Raw genomic sequence first — 5,078 nt, forward strand, 5'->3', positions numbered from 1 at the left:
ATGCATATACCTTTTGACCCAGCAATTGCACTTCTGGGTTTTTATCCAAAGAAAACCAAAACAATAATTTGTAAAGATCGATACACTCCAATATTCATGGCAGCACAATTTACAATTGCCAAGATATGGAAGCAACTTAAATTGGATAAAGAAATTATAGTTCATATATACAATGAAATATGACTCAGCCATTAAAAAATGAAATCCTAACATTTCTAATGACATGGATGGACCTAGAGGTTATTATGCTAAGTGAAATAAGCCAGACAGAGAAAGATAAATACCATATGATTTCACTTACATGCATAATCTAAGGAATGAAAAGAACAAATTAATCAAAAATAGACTCACAAATATAGTAGACAATTTGGTGACAGACAGAGGAGAGAATGGTAGGGGGGCTGGGAGAATGGGGTGAAGGATTAAAGAAGTACAAATTACTAATTAATAGTTGGTCGCAGGAATGGGGAGCATGGCAGAGGGAATGCAGTTAGCATTAATATGATGGCTAGGTGGAGGGCCAAGGGAAGGAGGAAGCAATTGGGGGAATTGTTTAATGAACAGTATAGATATCTAACCAATGTACTATATATTTGAAACTAATTTAAATAAATAAATTTAAAAAATAAAAATAAACAAATAAAATGAATAAGTAATAATAATAAGGAGAGGCACATTAGCAATTACATCAATACAATAATAATGTCAGGTATCCTCTTAAGCACCTTAGATGCATAACTTCCACGCAGTCCTCAAAATGGCCATGAGAAAATATTAACTTCATTTTACAATGTGGTAAATAAGGCTCAAAGGATTTAAGTAAGTTTCTAGAATCTTGCAGCTAGTAAATGCTGAATCTAAAATTCAAACCCATGTCAGTTTTATTCCAAGGATTGAATTAGAATTTACACTATAATCTATAGTCTTTAAAAATAATCAACATCCTTGTATCTAGGCACAATATATCTTTCAAAAACAATTTTATAAAAATTTAATTTACATACCATACGATTTACTCATTTAAATTATGCGATTAAATGGTATTTAGTGTATTTATGTGGTTATAAAACCATCATGACAATCTAATTTTAGAATATTTTGTCCTCCCAAAAGAAACTCTATATCCATTTATAATTTCAAGCATATTTTAATCCTACTCTGACAAACTATTGGGTTATAATTGACTCTGAAAACAAATAACTTTGTAATATTTATGATAGAGGTTAGGAAGAATGGTATTAAGATGAATATTTTCTATGCCTTTAATATTCTACTGTCATCTGTGCTGGGTATGCATCATAGAACTCTTACTACTCTCCCAGAAAGAGAATAATCATTAAAAAATAAATCCATATTCTAATACTTTTATAGACAACTCCTTAGTATCACACATACTGCTGGGTCGACAATGCTGATCTCGAGTAATATCTTAGAAGGAGAGTGAGAAATGCTTTTATGCCATTTCAAATCATGGTCCATGTTCTCTCAGTACAAGGGTTTAACTAACTCTCTTAGCTTACTGAAGGACAACAGAATAGCAAAGAAAATGTTTTAGTTATGAAAATTTAGGTCAGGAACAGACTAGAGGGGATAGATTAAACAATCCATGCAAAACAAAGAGAATTCCATGAAAAAGAAGACCTTTAGGCAACTGAGGAGCAAGTCATGGGTACTAAGCATATGAAAAAGTGAAAAGAAATAAAGGAGAATTCAGAGACACAAAGGGACATTTTTATGACCTGACTAATTGTCCTTAGAGCTGGCACTGGATAGAACTTTATCAAGAGAAACAAACTTCCTTTCACTCTACTGATAAATGTGGTATACAAACCATATTTTTAAAATTAGTTTCGAGTGTACAGTACATTGATTAGACATTTATAAAGTTTATAAAACAATCCCCCTAATTGCTCCTTCTCTCCTCTGCACCAACCACATTTTTATAAACACAGATCTAGAGGTTTCACGTAGGGAAAGTGACATTCTAATTTTTCCACTATCTCCACTTAACTGGGGAAACAAGATTTATACTGCAAAGCAATTAAATAAGTACTATTTATTGCTTATCACATACTTGTAAACAGCAAAAGCAAACACATAGTAGACTAGTACCTGTAAGGAAATTGCTTATTCATCAAATGGAGTCTGTTTACTCAATGTTATTACAGCCAACTCTGCTTAGTTTATAAATACAATTTTGGGGATAATATTGATAAATTTGCTTCAATTATTTCCACTGTAACATCATATGCTCCTCAAACCTGTAAAGTACAGAGAATCTTCGTAAAGAAACTTAGGTCTACAGTTATAAATTACTGGCAAGAGACCATTAAAAGAAAAGAGAGTTACAAGTTCTTTATTAACTAAAATTAATAATATCTACCATTGTAATTTATCATCATTGCAAAAACATATTGCATTCCAATCGGATAGAGTATAAAAAGTTGTAAGTTCCACAAGTCACAGAGGTAATCAAAATTAGAGTAGTAAACTAGTCAGTAGTATGAATCACTGAGCTCCAAATTCTATGTAAAGGTTTTATAGCAAAAGTATATGATATAATGTTCACTTTGGCAGAACATATACTAAAATTGGAATGATACAGAGAAGATTAGTATTATCTGTGGCCCATACACAAGGATGACACACAAATTCATGAAACGTTCCATAATTTGGGGCCTAAAAGACAAATTAAACCAGCTGAATTTAATAGATATTTTCAGGGCATTTCACCTCAAAGTAGAAAAATTTATATTCTCCTCAAGTGTACATGGAACATTTTCCAAGATAAACCACATGTTAGGACACAAAACAAGTCTCAATAAATTTAGGAAGATTGAAATCATATCAACTATCTTCTCCGATCACAATGGTATGAAACTAGAAATCAGCTATAAGAAAAAAACTGGAAAATACACAAAAACATGGAGGCCAAATAACAAACTATTAAACAGTGAATCGATCAACAATGAGATCAAGGAAGAAATAAAAAGATACTGAGACACAAATGAAAATGAAAACACAATGACTCAAAATCTGTGGGATATAGTGAAAGGAGCAATAAAAGGGAAATTCTTAGCAATACAGGCCTACCTCAAAAAAAAAAAAAAAACAAGAAAAAACTTAAATAAACGATTTAACCTTACACTTAAAAGAACTAGAAAAAGAACAGCAAACAGAGCCCAAACTGAAGAGAAGGAAGGAAATAATAAAGATCAGAGAGGAAATAAACAAAATGAAGTCTAGATAAACAATATAAAAGATTAAAGAAATCAATAGCTGGTTCTTTGAAAGGATAAACAAAATTGACAAACTCTTAGACTCATCGAGGAAACATGACAGAGGACTCAAATAGATAAAATGAGAATAAAAGAGGAAAAATAACTATTGACTACACAGAAATACAAAGTATTATAAAAAAAAATACTATGAGCAAAATACACCAACAAATTGGACAATTGAAGAAATGGATACGTTCTTAGAAATATACTATCTCCCAAGACTGAGTCAAGAAGAAACAGAAAATCTCAACCGAATGATTAGCACCAATGAAATAGAATCAATAATCAAAAACATCCCAAAAAAGAAAAGCCCTGGACTAGATGGCTATATAGGTGAATTTTAGCAAACATTCAAAGAACTAACACCTATTCTTTTCAAACTATTCCAAAATATTCAAGAAGAGGGAAGGCTCCCTTACTCCTTTTATGAGGCCATCATTATCTTGATTCCAAAACAAGACAAAGACATTACAAAAAAGAAAACTATAGGCCAATATGTCATATGAATATTGATGTAAAAAATCCTCAACAAAGTATTAGCAAACCAAATTCAGCAATACATTAAAAATATCATACACCATGATCAAGTTAGATTTATTATTGAGATGTAAGGTTAGTGCAATATTCACAATCAATTCATGTCATACACCACATTAACAAATTGAAAGATAAAAACCATATGATCATATCAATAGATACATAAAAAGTGTTCGACAAAATTCAACATCCATTTACGATAAAAACTTTCAGCAAAGTGGGAATAGAGGGAACATACCTCAACATAATAAAGGCCATATATGACGAATATACAGCTAACATCAAACTCAATGGGGAAAAGCAAAAAACATTTTGCTTAAGATCAGGAACAAGACAAGGAGGCCCACATTCACCACTCCTCTTCGACATTGTATTGGAAGTCTTAGCCACAGCAATAAGACAAGAAAGAGAAATAAAAGGCATCCAAATTGGAAAGGAAGAAGTAAAACTCTTGTTATTTGCCAATGACATGATAATAGGTAGAGAGAACCCTAAAAATTCCAACAAAAACTGTTAGAACTGATTAATGAATTCAGTAAAGTAGCAGGATACAAAATTAATATTCAGAAGTCAGTGGCATTTTTATACACCAATGATTAACTTTCAGAAATAGAAATTAAAAAAAAAAAACAATCCCATTTACGATTGCATTAAAAACAATAAAACACCTGGGAATCAAATTAATCAAGGAGGTAAAAAACCTGTTCTCAGAATAGTGTAAGTCATTGAAAAAAGAAATTGAAGAAGATCCAAATAAATCGAAACATATACTGTGCTCATGGGTAGGAAGAATCAACATCAATAAAATGTCCATACTACCCAAAGCAACCTATAGATTCAGTGCAATCACTATCAAAATACCAATGGCATTTCTCAGAGAACTAGACAAATAATCCTATAATTTACATGGAGCCATAAAAAAATCCGAGTAGCCATGGCAATCTTGAGAAAGAAGAACAAAGTTGGAGGTATCACACTACCTGATATCAAACTACACTACAAAGCTACTGTAATCAAAACTGCAATGTACTGGCATAAAAACAGATATATTGATCAATGAAACAGAATAAAATGCCTAGAAATAAATTCACTCTCATGTGTTCACTTAATATATAACAAAAAAGGCAAGAATATTCAATTGGGTAAACACAGCCTCTTCAATGGTGTTGAGAAAATTGAATGGATACATGCAAGAAAAGAAAAAAGAAACTGTACCACCTTCTTATGCCATATACAATAATAGACTCAAAACAGATTAAA

The 5,078-nt window shown here is 31.5% G+C and overlaps 1 non-coding gene across 1 annotated transcript; it reads left to right on the plus strand.

Moving 5' to 3' along the window:
* Positions 1 to 2,563: 2,563 nt before the first annotated feature.
* LOC111730806 lies at positions 2,564 to 2,675 on the plus strand. The gene has a single exon (XR_002776821.1). It is a non-coding gene; the product is annotated as a U6 spliceosomal RNA (small nuclear RNA).
* The last annotated feature ends 2,403 nt before the right edge of the window (positions 2,676 to 5,078 follow it).

The sequence above is a fragment of the Pteropus vampyrus genome, unplaced genomic scaffold, assembly GCF_000151845.1.
Source record: "Pteropus vampyrus isolate Shadow unplaced genomic scaffold, Pvam_2.0 Scaffold335, whole genome shotgun sequence".
NCBI classification, from domain to species: Eukaryota; Metazoa; Chordata; class Mammalia; order Chiroptera; family Pteropodidae; genus Pteropus; species Pteropus vampyrus.